Below are 17411 nucleotides of genomic sequence, written 5' to 3'. Positions count from 1 at the left end.
ATACTGCGTGAAGAGTTTGACAGAGCACTGAAAGACCTGAGTCGAAACAAGGCCCCCGGAGTAGACAACATTCCATTGGAACTACTGACGGCCTTGAGAGAGCCAGTCCTGACAAAACTCTACCATCTGGTGAGCAAGATGTATGAAACAGGCGAAATACCCTCAGACTTCAAAAAGAATATAATAATTCCAATCATAAAGAAAGCAGGTGTTGACAGATGTGAGAATTACCGAAAAATCAGTTTAATAAGCCACAGCTGCAAAATACTAACACGAATTCTTTACAGACGAATGGAAAAACTAGTAGAAGCCGACCTCGGGAAAGATCAGTTTGGATTCCGTAGAAATACTGGAACACGTGAGGCAATACTGACCTTACGACTTATCTTAGAAGAAAGATTAAGGAAAGGCAAACCTACGTTTCTAGCATTTGTAGATTTAAAGAAAGCTTTTGACAATGTTGACTGGAATACTCTCTTTCAAATTCTAAAGGTGGCAGGGGTAAAATACAGGGAGCGAAAGGCTATTTACAATTTGTACAGAAACCAGATGGCAGTTATAAGAGTCGAGGGACATGAAAGGGAAGCAGTGGTTGGGAAGGGAATAAGACAGGGTTGTAGCCTCTCCCCGATGTTATTCAATCTGTATATTGAGCAAGCAGTAAAGGAAACAAAAGAAAAATTCGGAATAGGTATTAAAATCCAAGGAGAAGAAATAAAAACCTTAAGGTTGGCCGATGACATTGTAATTCTGTCAGAGACAGCAAAGGACTTGGAAGAGCAGTTGAACGGATTGGATGGTGTCTTGAAGGGAGGATATAAGATGAACATCAAAAAAAGCAAAACGAGGATAATGGAATGTAGTCGAATTAAGTCGGGTGATGTTGAGGGTATTAGATTAGGAAATGAGACACTTAAGGTAGTAAAGGAGTTTTGCTATTTTGGGAGCAAAATAACTGATGATGGTAGAAGTAGAGAGGACATAAAATGTAGACTGGCAATGGCAAGGAAAGCGTTTCTGAAGAAGAGAAATTTGTTAACATCGAATATAGATTTAAGTGTCAGGAAGTCATTTCTGAAAGTATTTGTATGGAGTGTAGCCATGTATGGAAGTGAAACATGGACGGTAAATAGTTTGGACAAGAAGAGAATAGAAGCTTTCGAAATGTGGTGCTACAGAAGAATGCTGAAGATTAGATGGGTAGATCACATAACTAATGAGGAGGTACTAAATAGGATTGGGGAGAAGAGGAGTTTGTGGCACAACTTGACCAGAAGAAGGGATCGGTTGGTAGGACATGTTCTGAGGCATCAAGGGATCACAAATTTAGTATTGGAGGGCAGCGTGGAGGGTAAAAATCGTAGGGGGAGACCAAGAGATGAATACACTAAGCAGATTCAGAAGGATGTAGGTTGCAGTAGGTACTGGGAGATGAAGAAGCTTGCACAGGATAGAGTAGCATGGAGAGCTGCATCAAACCAGTCTCAGGACTGAAGACCACAACAACAATCGGAGAAGGGGGAAACGGTATGGCAGAAGAAAAATAAATAGTTACAAAATGTAGCAATATGTAAGCATCATAATTGAATAGTGGTCGACTGCAAATGACAAATGAATCATACAACAGTGTAAAAGTTGTACATTTGACGTTAAACAAACTGTACTACTCACATGGGGAAGGCCTCAGACACGGCCAACCGGTTCGGCTCAAATTTGACAGGTTGCTGGTGTACAACCTAAAACGAAGGAATCTAAGATATTTTGGGTCAACAACCCCGCGTTTTTGAGAAAATCACCCATAAAGGTAATGACGAGGAATCGACTCAAAATTGGCGGGATCGATGGATAATTGTAAATAGAGCATTTTTCACCATCAGGTGTGGGACCCGAAAACATATACTTTTCCAGAAATCGAGGTAAGAAACTTTTACAACTGTCCCTTCTGTACCCACATGGTAAACGATTTTCGCCGTCAGCACCGATAGCCCAACGGCCAAGGTAACTGCCTGAGAATCGGAGAACCCGGGTTCGAATCTCGAAGAAACTGTATTCATTCACAAAACGTATTTCATCGGGCTTTAACAACGGAAAAATCGCTACATGTATCCGCGAGGTTCGCGGCAGCCTGATGATGGAAAACAACTCTTTCCGATTGACTTCTACAAGGCTCGTACTGGACACCTTCACTCTTCCAGGTTCACAACTACAAATGACGAAGTGGCGACTGGGAAAACATAACTCTCCCCGCGTGCGTTCTGTCCCGTGCCTCGCTGTAAACAAGCGTCGCGCGGTTGGATATCTGTGGTCCCTCGTGAGGAATTCGCAGCGCTCTTACTAGGAGTTTTTTTCATGTGACAAGGCTTGAAAGTTTCATACTTTACTAACTCACGGCGTTTGGGAAATTAGTTTGCCTACCTTCTTATTATCATTCCTTATTGATTTACTTACCTTATTAAACCTCCTATCCCTATCAATTGAGATATGGAAAAATACAAACGAAACGAATGACATCCGCTAGGTTTCTTCGAGATTCGAACCCGGGTTTTCTGATTCCCAGCCACATACCTCGTCCGTTGCGCTATCGGTGCTGTCGGCGAAAAGCGTTTACCATGTGGGTACAGAAGAGGCAGTTGTAAAAGTTTCTTTTCTTGATTTCTGGAAAAGTTTGCGTTTGCGGACCCCATACCTGATGATGAAAAATGCTCTATTTACAATTATCTAATGATCCCTCCAATTTTGAGTCGATTGTCGTCATATCCTTTAGGGGTGATTTTATCAAACTTGCGGGGGTGTTGACCCAAAATATTTTAGATTCCTTCGTTATAGATTGTATACAAGATACCTGCCAAATATGAGCCGAATCGGTTGGCCGTGTCTCAGGCCTTCCCCTTGTCAGTGCGCATGGGTGTACAGATGTGATACTGTTAGCTACGTAACACCTTGCAACACGGCAAGGTCATACCACATCGGACGGGAAAAATCGGTTTTTAATTGTCCTGAGGCCAAAAACAATATAAAAAGCATCACTCACATCGGTTTTTAACTGTCCTGAGGCCAAAAACCGCATAAAAAGCATCAATCACATCGGTTTTCAATTGTCCTGAGGCCAAAAACCGCATAAAAAGCATCAATCAAAATCAAATGGGATTATTAATTTCCGTGTGACTGTAGCAAAACATGTTCAATATGCTGTCCACCGTTTCCAGCAAAAAGTTGAAATCGAGAAACAGCATGTTCCACAACTGATCGAAGTGTTCCCGGGGTACGTTCAGAATGTGTTGAGCAACGAGGGCCTTTAAGGAACGTAAGTTTGCAGTCGGAACACTGAACACAACATCTTTCAGATAGCCACACAGCCAGAAGTCACACGGATTAAGATCAGGTGCTCGGGACAGCCAAGCTATAGGGAAATGGCGGCTGATAATTCTAGCATTTCCGAAATGGCGCTTCAGCAGCTCCTTGACTAGAGTTTCAATGTGCGCAGGTGCGCCACCTTGCATAAAAACGATCGCATCCACACATCCACGCTGTTGGAGAGCTGGAAAAACGTGGTTACGCGAAAGACACTCATAGCGTTTATCAGTGACGGTACAGATAACAGGACCGGAAGCACCTGTCTTCGAGAAAAATATGACCCTATGAGAAATAATGCCGTAAAGCCGCACCACACAGTGACCTTTCCAGGATGAAGTGGTACTGGTTGATTTGCGTGTGGATTTTCCGTTGCCCATATTCGGCAATTCTGTGTATTGACATTTCTTGTCAGACGGAAGTGGGCTTCGTCTGCCCACAAAATCTTCCACGGCCAATCATTGTCCACTTCCATGCGAGCAAGAAATTCTAAAGCAAAGGTCTCTCTTGCTGCCAGGTCAACAGGAAACAAATCGTGCAAATGGGTAATTTTGAATGAATAGCAAAGAAGGATGTTTCGCAGGATTTTACGCACCGTACTCACGGGTATGTCCAATGTTCGGGAAATTCTCCGTGCACTACACGTTTGCACACCACCATTCGTCTCCTCCTGCGTTGCTGTGGTTACAGCTTCCACTGGCGTCGAATCAATTCGTTTCCTCCCTCTGCCACGTTACACACCAAACGAACCCGTCTGTTCGAATTTCCGAGTCATTTTCTCCAGGCCCACGGCAGTCATCGGACCAACGCGTTTTTTCAAACCCTTCAGTGTCCGGAACTTCTGCAGAGTGACATATGCACAGTCATCATTCTTGTAATGCAGCTTTATAAGCAGAGCGTGGTCCTGCATTGAGACAGTCATGGTGAACGTCGCAGACGCGAAAGGAGGAAACGCCGTGTACCCGGCATGTTTATACCAACTTCAATTGGTCGTGCGTATGACTTTTCATTTACGTATTCTGACACATCTATTGATCAATTTTCACAGTATTTTTTTCTTCTCCCATGCGTTTTCCTCCTCCTCCGATGATATTCCATTGCTCACCGTATATTCATATGTTTCAAGTCAGGTATGAAATCTTATCTGGACAATGAGGTTCGTCTTGTCTTTAAGTTAAAGTACGCAAATTTTCATCAAGACCAGAATAAAACTGTAGATTTGTATGAATTACAAACAAACAAACGGCCACTCTCCTTTTTATATACAGATCTGCTCAGTGAACATTCTGGTATGTCCTTTGCTGCTGTCGAGGTTGAATTATTGTGGCCTGTGTTCAACAGTAGGTAACCAGGCTAAGCGTTTCTTTTATTATCTGGTTAATGTTCCTCTTTTTAATTGATTGTAATTAGTATTGGTTTGGGGTTTCTGTGTGCCAACTTCTGCTGGGGTATTTTTGTGTGTATTGTGCCACTGAGCTGCTATTTTACTACAGTAGACTCGCGATAATCCGATAGGTACAGGACCAAGGATTATCAAAAATGTGTTACAAAAGGTGGACTTCTTAAAATTGAATTTAGACTTCTAAAGCTAGATAATTTAAGTTGATTCTTAGAAATATTGAGTATGTACTGTGTGTACTATAGTATTCCTATTGTTACAATACATATTGAGTACATACATATGTATCTTACGGCCATTGAAGTTATAAAAGGATACATATGTACACATAAGACAAATTTATTATGCACTTGTGTATGTAAGTGTTACAAATGTATACAAATACATAGATGCAATGTATATACAGACAAATGTATACTAATTGTGTATTTATCACTTAAAAATTTGCAATAGTTTTTTGTTTTTGCTTTCGTAAAGAGTCCGTTAGGATTTTTCTCGAATGTCTTTTAACATCAAAATGTTCTCGTAGTCGAGTTCCCTCTCTTCACACCAACAGAGCAAAGTGTTAGCATCCGCCATGACCTCATCGCAAGTGAAAGTGCTTGGTTGGTTGATTTGGGGGAGGGGACCAAACAGCGAGGTCACCGCCCCATCGGATTAAGGAAAGATGGGGAAGGAAGACGGCCGTGCCCTTTCAAAGGAACCATCCCGGCATTTGCCTGAAGCGATTTAGGGAAACCACGGAAAACCTATCAGGATTGCCGGATGTTGGTTTGGACCGTCGTCCTCCCAAATGCGACTCCAGTGTGCTAACCACTGCGCCACCTCGATCGGTCAAGTGATAGTGCATTTCACTTCCGTGGTCGCCTGAACAGGGGTGTCGTCTACCACATGAGCCATAACTTCCTGGATTATCTCCTCCTCTGTCAGTTCACAACCAATATTATAGTGTAACACCCATCTTCTCAATTATTCTGCATCTTCCTGCGGAAAGTTAATTTAATCACAAGTGTACGCGCAGCCTTGGTAACTTCGTTAATTTCTTCAGATTTTTTTATTTCTGTCACCTTTTTTTGGAAGGAGTGGGTTTCCTAGACAAATATTTTCCCAAAATTTATCAGAGTTAAAGGCTTGACTTGACGTCACGCAAATGCGGCACTGTCAATGGCATTCTTGATGTTATATGTTAACAAGATTGATGTGATGTCTGCGTCGGGTTGGCTGTGATGTGCTTTCAGTGTTTTATAACATAGACTTTTTAACGTGTTGCAGACCTGTCAGCAACTGTGATAAATTAATATGTAAAAAATCCGCCTCAGTTGCGAAATGTTACTGGTCTTTACCCATGTTTCAGTTAGAGTAATCTAGCCTTCTTCAGAAGCATAAAATTAACTAATACATGCCAGAATAAGGAACGGTCAAACATAAAAAGCTAAAAATACCGTGGTACCATGTCAAGCTACGTTACTTAGCTGAGGAACAGCCCCGGCCCCACTTCGTGGAAAGCGGTCGGCTAGCCGCGGACGATACGTTGGGACTGACTGTGGCACACGGATATGTACCGAGCAAGGCGGCGGATCACGTGAATGCGCGCGGGGAAAGTCAAAAGTGCCTGCCATTGGCTGTCTTTATGTTAAGTGCTGGGAAATTACCTATAGTTAAACCTTAAATTTGTGAGAGAACAAGACACTAAGTACATAGAATCATGATGAGCGTTAACTGTAAATCGAGACCTTATTAACTGATAAGAAATTTACTTAGACGTTAAGTTCAGCTAGTTAGATTAAAACCACATATGATCAGTAGATAGAATCCTGATGAGCGTTAACTGTAAATCGAGACCTTATTAACTGATAAGAAATTTACTTAGACGTTAAGTTCAACTTGTTAGATTAAAACCACATATGATCACCGCTATGTTGTTTGGTTCAGCACGATCTCATGTGGGAGATGAACAAGGTTATATGTCCGTAACGCGAGAACTTCTCAGGGTTAAGAAAAGGTGGAAATAAAATAATTTCCATTATACATGGAGTAATACGTGAATTTGTTAACGCGTTATGTTATGGCGCTGCATTACTACGCATTTATGATTGACTGGGTGTGTAAAGCTTAGGGCATCATTTATGACTTTATGCACAACAGATGGTCAACGTTGTGTTTAGGTAACCTGTAATAACTTAACCAAACATACACTAACTATAAATATAATATGTACGACCGTCGTGGAACAAAACTCTTAAGGGAAAAGGATAATTATTAGTTAGTAGTGGGTTCAAGACCTCTATGCATTTAAATAGGTTAAGCCACCCCAATTGTCGAAATACACAGTCTAGTGTATCAGATATTACCTATTTAGGATATTGCCTATAAGGCTATTAACTATTTAGGACGAGGATTATTGTGACCGTGATGGAATTCTCACGTAGACTACCAAGAAATAAGGACCTAATATTTAAGGTAGGGTGTGTCAAGGCGTACAAGCCACTGCCAACACACTTATATATTATTGACCGACATGTCGCTTCTTAAAATTTTCAATCCAACCATCGCTGGCACGAAAATCATCTTTGTTGGTAATTGCACGATAAAAAAGGTGGGCTTCCTATTTTAAAATATCTTCCGAAATAGGGACATCACTGTTTCTTTGTTGTTTAAACCAAGCGTACAGAACCTCCTCAAGTTGAGGGTATTCACTCATGCAAGGGGTTTTCACTTCTTAGACGAATGAGTGGCTTCTGTTGTTTTGGACATTTCTGAAAGAACAGACACCACGTAGAATCCGCAGCTGTGATACATTTTATGTAAATTGAAAGTGAAGTGGAGGGGAAGAGAGGGAAGGGATTACTGATGTCAGCTGCATCTGGACATTTCGCGGAATCAGCAGCGACGAGTGAAAAACTGTACCGGATCAGGATTCGAACCCGGGATCTCCTGCTTACTAGGCAGTTGCGTTAGCCACTGCGCCATCCAGGGCACAGTGTTATCACAACTTCGCGGACTATCTCTCCACGCCTCACAGCTGATCCACATTCCCACCAAGTGTCACCTGTCTGAAGTGCCTTTCTGTTTCCCCCATGTCGCTACTACGAGAGTCCCGAAGGAGGTCGGACGTACTTGTGCATCCGCACTGAAGAAAGTGGATCCGTTGCCCATCTATGCGAATCGGTTACATATGCTATATATTTCTGCTACTTGTGGTCCATGTAATGTCGAGTTGCTGCGCTGTCGAAAGGAAGTCCGACACTACATTAGGAGGTTCAAATGGCTCTGAGCACTATGCGACTTAACTTCTGAGGTCATCAGTCGCCTAGAACTTAGAACTAATTAAACCTAACTAACCTAAGGACATCACACACATCCATGCCCGAGGCAGGATTCGAACCTGCGACCGTAGCGGTCACGCGGTTCCAGACTGAAGCGCCTTTAACCGCACGGACACACCGGCCGGCTACATTAGGAGGTATCTCACGACTTGCTTACGGTATTTCATGCCTGGTTTTCGATTATGTCAGGAAACTCCTTCTGCTTTTACGTTTTAGGGACAGTCCTTCTTTTGGTACTGTCGATTCTGGCCTAACGGAATATTGCTTTGAAGCACTATGCATTTCTTCATCTACGTCATACTCCGCAAGCCATCTAATAGTGTGCGGTGGAGGGTACTTTCGGTACCACTATCTGTTCCCTCCAACCCTGTTCCACTCGCGAATAGTGCGTGGGAAGAATGATTGTCGGTAGGCCTCTGCAGTGGCTCTAATTTCTCGAATTTTCTCCTCGCGGTCAATTCGCGAGATGTTTGTGGGGGAAAGTAATATGGCCTCTCAATATATATATTCCTTACTGTCATTTCTTGTTAACAATATTAGCTTATTCCGAAGAGTAAGCAGTTCTCACTCCTGAAAAGTGATGTCCCGAAATTTCAATAGATCATCTCTCTGTGATGCACAACGCCTCTCTTGTAACGTCTGCCAGTGAAGTTTGTTTAGCATCTCCGTATGCTCTCTCACCAGCTAAACGATCTTATGACGAAAAGCGCCGCTCTTCGTTGGATCTTCTCTATCTCCTGTATCAGTCCTACCTGATAGGGATCCGAGATAGATGAACAATACTCAATAATCGGGCGAACAAGCACCTTATAAGCCATATCTTTCGTGGATGAGTTACATTTCCTTAAGATTCTTCCGATGAATCTCAGTCTGGGGTCTGCTTTTCCCACTATCTGTTTTATATAGTCATTTCACTTAAGGTCGCTATGGATAGTTACGCCTAAATATTTTACGGCAGACGCTGTCTCCTGGTGTTTTTCATCAATAGTGTAGCTATACAGTAGTGGATTTCTTTTCCAATGTAGGCGCTGTACGTTACATTTATTTAGGTTCAGGGTCAACTGCCAGAGCCTGCACCATTATTCATTTCTCTGCAGGTCGTTCTGAAAATTCTTACTATCTTCTGGCGTTGCTACGGTGGCACAGACGGTTGCATGAGCTGCGAATAGCCTTAACGCGCATCCGACGCTTTCTACTAGATCGTTTATACGAGGGTTGGAACTTAAATAGCGGCAACTATTTATTCATAACGGATACAAAAGAGTTACATGTTTGCACCTGTTACTGTCCTTCAAAGTAGTCACTATCGTTGTGTAGAACCCGTTGCCAGCTATGTGGAAGGCGTAGTATACCGTTAGCAGAGTCTGTTTTGTTGATGGTGCAAATGGAGCGGTCTACTGCCTGTCGAATCTCTGGAACAGTTCTGCGAATGCCACGAAGTGGTTTCATCTTCGGAATCAAATCAAAGTCACAAGTCCGGGGAGTATGGTGGATGGTACAGTACTTCCCAGTCCCGTCGACCGAACAGAGCAGCCAACAGCTGCGCTGTATGCGCCCGCGCATTGTCGTGCAAAATGAGGGGTGCGTTGCGCAGAAAGTGTCGCCGCGTCTTTCGTATAGCTGGTCGCAGGTGATGCTCCAAAAACGAACATTAATACAGTGCATTAACAGTCTGTCGTGGAGGAACATAATGCGTTAGTATAACACCATCACAGTCGTACACGAGAATCACCATAACTTTCACCATACTGGGGCTCTGACGCACTTTTGACTTTCGCGGCGACCCATAATGACGCCATTCGTTGCATTGGCGTTTCAATTTTGGCTCGTAAGATGTGGCTCATGTCTCATCCAGTGTTACGATACGGCGTAAGAAAGCCTCTCCTTCGCGCTCATAGCGCTCCAAGTGCGTCTGAGCTGCGTCGTAATGCATCCATTTCTGCATTTCCGTCAAGTCATGCGGAACCCATCGTGATGCAATTTTTCGCATGCCCAGACGTTCATTCAGGATGCGAAGCACAGTCGTATGCGCTAATCCGGTTTCGTGAGCGAGATCACGAATCGTATGGCGTCGATCACTGTCCACTAATGCGGCAGCAGCATGCATTCTTCTTCAGAGACGCTTGGAGGACCTGCCCGATGCATGTCTGCCACAGTTTGCCGACCTTCGTTGAAGGCTTTTACCCAACGTGCCACTGTTCTGTGCGGCAATGCCGATTCCCCGCACGCCTCTTGAAGACCTAGATGACACTGTCGTGCCGTACTTACTGAAGTCCTAATCCATCCACAGCGGGTCCTCAGCAAGAATTGTTTGTTCGTCTACTTATCAGGTAGGATTATTTCTAATTTTACCGTCATGTCCACAATGCGAGATATGTGAGGGACGAAGTAATGACTATGTTCTTTGAATTTTCTTGCAATCTTCGCTTTTTAAAATTTTAGAAATAAATTTTTACTTAACGAATAATGTCTCTGCTGTAGCGATTTGCATAACAGACTACTGAGCAGTTTGTCGGTGCTATCAAACTAAGTTCTATCTTTTTCTTTAACTGCATATGATGAGGTTCGAGGCTGGCAAAGGATACTGCAAGACTCGCCCGTGAGATAGTTTATTAAGCGACCTTTTTTCTTACGATTATTCTAATTAATCTCTGTCTGGCACGTGCCTTCCTGCTCGCCGTGGTTGGATGCTTCTCAGTATGAGGTTGCAGCTGATACTAATACGTTATCACAAATTATGGTTTTTGGCCTGCTTAGACGCTTTAAATTACATTTGATTCTGCAGAAGAGCATTGGCCAACCTTCATGCATTTCATACCAAAATTTCATGATGTATATGAGTTCTGTTTACAAAAGAATCTTCGATTTACTTTATCGTATCCATTTAAAATTTGCAGAGAATACCAGTTTTATAAGGTGTTTAGCATTTTCTTTCCTAAACAAAGTTAAAGAAGAGAAATAACAAATAGCCAAGACAGCCAACCTCCCTGCCAAACTTATGGAAGATAAATGGTCATCCACATGCCGTGTGTAAGCTAATGGTAAGTTCGTGAATCTCTGTGTTGCATGGGATGAGCTTGAGCAGAAGAAAACTGCTTGCAGAGAATAGGCTAGTGTTAAAGACCATCCTAGGAGGTACTGCAGTGCCGCCCGTCTTTCATCCGTGTCGGTAACAAGACCGATGTAGCGGGTCGGCGAAAGAAGATTGCTTACTGGCGTACGTAATGCCATCCAACGAAACAAGTAGTGAATTTCAAAGCTTGTAGTTCTTTGCAGTTACTAGTTGAGGCGAAGATCACAGACTACAAGAAATCCACGTAAGAATTGCGACAGTAAAAAGATTATTGGCGAGTTTGACCGCAGTCGTGTGTCACGGTTCGTGGCTGCAGATTTCTCCGCTGTGGGTGGCGAATGGCCGCAGAACGTTCGCATTGGTCCTTCCAGAATTTTTTTTTCCGAGCCAGCACTGAGGAGGGGATTGCGTCTCCCGGAGCGAAGTTGTTCGCGAGAAAACCTTGCACTCTGTTCTATGTAAAGTCGCTCGTTTAGAGTGGGTGAAGAGAGAGCAGCAGTGGACTGTGGTGGACTGGAAACGTTATCGTATCAGATGGTTTACGGCATAGGCAGTACCTGCCTGCTGGGCTGACTCGAGCTACACAGCACAAAACACGAGATTGCTAACAACTGCTAAAACACCAGTGAAAATGCGTCTGACAACTCTTATTATTATTGCACATTCCAATATGCGTTATATTGCACATTTTTGCCTCTAGGACAGTTATTAACTTAAATGTTTAATGGTTATTCATTTTTTTCTTGTTTCCTTCTTCTTTTTCTCTTACCAAAAACCCCGTCATTCTTTGGCTGTGTTCCTGTTTCCTTTGTTCTGTCCATATTTTGCCTGTTTTCTTCCTTTAGTTTACTTTAAATTTCTTGATCATAATTTTGTTTCTGAATTTGTCTCTTTCATTTATCATTTCAATACTGATCCCAGCTTGTTTTAGTCTTCTTTTATTTATTTGAAACCAATCGATTTTTTTTGAGTGAACTGTTTACTACATCAAACATCCTCTTTGTGAGTCTGTTGTTGTTCACTCTATGTTGTGTCCATATAATGTTAGTCGGCAATTTCTGACCATGTCTGTGAGCCTGTCTGTGTGTTCATATCACTCTTTGGTTGGTCTCTTCATCCATACACCATCTCTGTGTACTGCTCCGAATGTTTTTCTGAGGATTTTACGTTCTACGTTTTCTCTCTCTGCTGATGCCTGATGCTCCGTTTGTGGTCATTTCTGATGCGAAGAGTGCTTCTAGTAGTACAACAGTACTGTACTGCCGAGTGTAGCCTGTCTTGAAATATTTTTTTTTTTATTGTAGTGCGTCATGACAGTTTGTATGCTTATCGAAGTTTTTCTTAACTTAGTATGTTGGATGTCATATCAACAGTTGCGCATGTAGCGGCAATACCACGACTCCTCGCTTATGCTTGAGAACTCATGATATTGATCTCCTTACTGCGCTGTGTAGTGCACTTGTACCCAACAAAAGACGGCAGCGGTGAAGACTGGCGAGTCGCGTTTCCTAGTATATGGGGACGGAGAGTTTGTAAATGACGTCTTAGGACCCGCTGGTGATTTAAAGCGAATATACGGAGATAATTTCTGGCCTTTCTTATCTACCTTGATAGAGGGATATGTAGGGAATGACTGTTACCATGGCCTGCACGTTTACCTTACCTCATTGCTTCAGGTTGTTACTGCGGGGCATACGAAACAATCATTTTACCTAGTGGTCACTCCTACTGGAATAGCAATAGCTGGAAAGAGTGGGAATATCGGACATACATAGGCCTGAAGTAGGAAAGCCGCTCCCAAATTCTGTAAAAAGTGAGACAAGACATCTTAAAACCACGGAAAACGGTTATGTTCATAATTTTTACTATTTTCGAATAGTTTAGAATCGCCGAAGAATATGTGGGAAATACTGAGTAGAAGAAGAGACAAAATGAAAGGGCTTGTGTTAAGACATCAGCAAATAACTTCCATGGTACTAGAGGGAGCTGTAGAGGGTGAGAACTGTGGGGGAAGAGAGAGATTGGAATACATAGAACAAACAATTGAGGATAGTTGATGCATTTGCTACTCTGAAGATGAGGTTGGCACAGGAGAGAAAGTCGTCGTGGGCCACATAAAAAAAAGAGGGAAATCGTTCTTTGACACTAGAAGTGAACAGGGGTAGAAGTGAACACAGAATAGGGGTGTTCAGTGTATTAAGCATCATGGTTTTACAGAGCAGTTCATTCTTTTCATACAACTTGCGACAATGCAGTCGGGTGACGTCTTCGACAGCCACCGATATTTCTATAGGTGAACACTCAGTCATGTTCAAGAACAAATGCAGCTAGAGAGCTCAGTGCAAGGTTTTCTGGGCTTCTCCGACCAACAATCATGGTACACAATATGCAAAAATACAACTCATCAAATAATCTAAATCGTCGATGGTGAATATCAACTAACAATGGCTGAGCATTAATTAGCGTTAACTTTGTCACTCTATTATTTTAACCAGGGAGAGAGGAGGGTGCCAAGCAGCATATTCAGCGGGGTGAAGTGTAGTTTTTCGACCTCTAACTGAGCTTAGGACCTTTTTAGAGCCTGTAAAGGATGGTCTAGGTTTGCGAAAGGCGGGTGTCTACCATATCACATATAGTTATGGCATGTTGTAGATTGGTCAGACTGCTAGAACCGTGGAGGACCAGTAATAATAATAAATGCATATGGCTCAGCGCCCAGGTACAAGTCCTTCTATTGGAGCCGCTTCAGAGGCTTGCGTGTCCCTAATCCATCCCAGTTACCCAACCAGAGAAAAGGGACCTTCAATTTAACGTGGAATCCGAATCACGTGTCGTTCTTGACGACATCTGATATCGTTGAGAGGTGAAGACTAGATCAAAAGCGGAATGAAAATATTCACTGATCCACCGGGATTCGATCCTCTGACCAGTAAATTTCCAAGCATGCTCTTTACGAATAGACCAGCAGACACGACACAGAGCTCCGCTGTGTTGAGCATACCCGTCAACAGCCGAGCAAATCAGCTAATCCATAGTGCTCCATTGGTACCGGTCATCCTATGAGAAACAAGGTGCAGTCAAATGAAAACCGAAGACCAGCCACAACGGGACCATTGATATGGTTCCATTTAAAAGCAATAACCACGCGCGTTGAGACATTTATGCTACTGGGAGACGAGGCGATCAATTTCTGTTTCGTATAACGTGGCCAGCCGCAGACGGATCCATTTCTGCATCCACTCTTGTACATCCTCGTCCGACTGAACCCGACGTCCACGTGTGTGTTTGTTCAGGTCGGCAAAGATGTGAAAATCACCCGGTGAAACATCCGGGCTGTACGGTGGATGTTGCGGTGTTTCCCAACCAAATCGCTGAAGCATAGACTCGTCCGATTGTTAGTGTGGGGGTGGGTGTTATGGCGCAACAGGATGATTCCGTTCGATAGCATTCCTGGACATTTTGACTTTACGACGCGTCGCAGTTTCTGCAAAGTGACTTCATAGCGCTGTGCATTGATTGTGGTTCCACTCTCGACAAACAAGACGCGCAGAGAATCTCTGCAGTCGAGGAAGGTTATCCTGACCTTACCGGAAGCTGCGTGAAGAACTTTGGATTTCTTTGGCGGGGGAGATGTGCGATGTTTTGGCTTTGCCTATTGTCCTCGGGCTGTCGGAATGCTGTAAGATGGAAGCATCCTTTTGCACGATAACGTCCGCCCCCACACTACCAATCGGACGAAGGCTACTATTTCATCTTCAGACTCTAGAACAGTGGGTGTACCCCATGGTGCAAATTGCGCCGACCCTCGACACTGGACTATTCCAGCGTCGAGGGTCGGCGCCACTTGCACCACGGAGTCCACCCACCGTTCTGGAGTCTGAAGATGGTTCTTAAATAGAATCGAAACCGGTCACTCCAATAAAAATAAAAAGTTGCGATCAAGTCTGTTTTTAATCTTTAACATCTGTATTATGTTAAAGGCAGTCTACGGATCCAGGGGAATTTCCTAATTCGCATGCCACTAGCTTCCGACCAAATGTACGGATGACTCAGAATGTTGCAGTGAGTCCATTTCTCGTTCTCAGATGGCACATGCAGACGAGAATGACTTACGATGTGCGTGTTGAACAAAACGGCGATTCTCCAATATTATGGGCAGATGTGGCCTACCGGAACCTTGACGACGACCATGCCCTCATGTCCCTATGTATTCCAACATCGAGCTACTGTCACTTCCGAATGCCCGTCAAATCTGGAGTTTATAGGATTCGACCGTCCGGACAAGTGAAGGTCCGCAATAAGGGCCGTTTCAGACTGTCAGGTGCTGATAACACTGTCTCACACGGGTAGGCGGCAGTTCGCTGCATCTTCGTGTCCTTCACAGAGACCATTCAAAAAAAAATTTTTTTGAGTCATCAGTCATCTGACTAGTTTGATGCGGGCTGCCACCATTTCCTCTCCTGTGCCGACCTCTTCATCTCAGAGTAGTACTTGCAACCTACGTCCTCAATTATTTGCTGATTGCATTCCAGTCCCTATCTCCATCTACTATTTGTACCCTCTACAGCTCCATCTGGTAGCATGGAAGTTATTCCCTGATGTCTTAACACATGTCCTATCATCCTGTACCTTCGCCTTGTCAGTGTTTTCAACACATTCCTTGCCAGGCCGATTCTGCGGAGAACCCCCTCATTCCTTACCTTATCAGTCCACCAAATTTTGCATATCATTCTGTGACACCATGTCTCAAATGCTTCGATTCTCTTCTGTTAGGATTTTCCCACCGTCCATGTTTCACTACCATAGAATGCTGCGCTCCAAACGTACATTCATAGAAATTTCTTCCTCAAATTAAAGCCTATCTTTGATGCTAGTAGACGTCTCTTGGCCAGGAGTGCCCTTTTTGCCAGAGCTAGCCTGCTTCTGATGTCTTCCTTGCTCCGTCCGCCATTGGTTATTTTGCTGCCTAGGTAGTAGAACTCCTTAACTTCATCTACTTCGCGACCTTCAATCCTGATAAGTCTCTCGCTGTTCTCATTTCTGCTACTTCTCATCACTCACGTCTTTCTTCAGTTTACTCTCAGTCCATATTCTGCACTCATTAGAGTGTTCGCTCCGTTCAGTAGATCCTGTAATTTTTTTCACTTTCACTGAAGGTAGTAGTATCATCAGCGATTCTTATCACTGATGTCCTAATTTTAATCCCACTCTTGAACCTTTCTTTTATTTCTGTCATTGCTACTTCGATGTATAGATTGAACAGTACGGGTAAAAGACCACATATATGTTCTACACCCCTTTTAATCTGAGCACTTCATTCTTGGTCTTCCACTTCCACTATTCCCTCTTGGTTCTTGTACATGTTGCATATCATACATCTGTCCCTACAGCTTACCCTTTTATTTCTCATAAGTTCGAACACTTGCACTACTTTACATTGTGGTGTGCTTTTTTCTAGTCGCCGGCCGGAGTGGCCGAGCGGTTCTAAGCGCTACAGTCTGGAACCGCGCGACCGCTGCGGTCGCAGGTTCGAATCCTGCCTCGGGCATGGATATGTGTGATGTCCTTAGGTTGGTTAGGTTTAAGTACTTCTAAGTTCTAGGGGACTGATGACCTCAGCAGTTAAGTCCCACAGTGCTTAGAGCCATTTGAACCATTTTTTTCTGGTCGACAAGTCCTATGAACGTGTCTTGATTTTTCTTCAGTCTTGCTTCCATTATCAACCTCAACGTCAGAACTGCCATCTGGCGCCTCTTCCTTTCCTAAAGCTAAAGTGATCATCAGCTAACAGTTCCTAAATTCTCGTTTTTATTCTTCTGTATATCAGTATGTTACAGCAGCTTGGATGCGTGAATTGTTAAGTTGACTGTGCGACGTTTTGCGCACCTGTCGGCTCGTGCTGTCTTCAGAATTATATGGACGACGTTTTTCCGAAAGTCTGATTCATTTACGCCCTTGTATACCGTAGCAGTTCAGTTAATTGTGCAGTCCTAAAGCATCGACTGTTACCGACTAGCGCAGCGCCGCAAAACGGCCTCAGACCCCAGCGCCAATGGAACGAACGCGCAGCGCCACACCTCCACGAAGACAGAGTTCAGCGCCCACTGTCAACACTGATTTAACCTGCCGCGTATAAAAAAAAAAATGGTTCAAATGGCTCTGAGCACTATGGGACTTAACATCTGTGGTCATCAGTCCCCAATAACTTAAACTACTTAAACCTCACTAACTAAGGACATCACACACATCCACGCCCGAGGCA

General features: G+C 43.5%; 1 protein-coding gene across 1 annotated transcript in view; it reads right to left on the bottom strand.

Annotated features, from left to right (window-relative positions):
• LOC126235913 (galactoside alpha-(1,2)-fucosyltransferase 2-like) overlaps positions 1-17411 on the bottom strand; it is a 328380-nt gene that overhangs the window by 16329 nt on the left and 294640 nt on the right. The gene's annotated exons all lie outside the window — the stretch shown is intronic.

The sequence above is a fragment of the Schistocerca nitens genome, chromosome 2 (assembly GCF_023898315.1).
Source record: "Schistocerca nitens isolate TAMUIC-IGC-003100 chromosome 2, iqSchNite1.1, whole genome shotgun sequence".
Classification (NCBI taxonomy): domain Eukaryota; kingdom Metazoa; phylum Arthropoda; class Insecta; order Orthoptera; family Acrididae; genus Schistocerca; species Schistocerca nitens.
The sequence above is the reverse complement of the archived record's forward strand: the minus strand, read 5'-3'. Positions and strand labels throughout refer to the sequence as shown.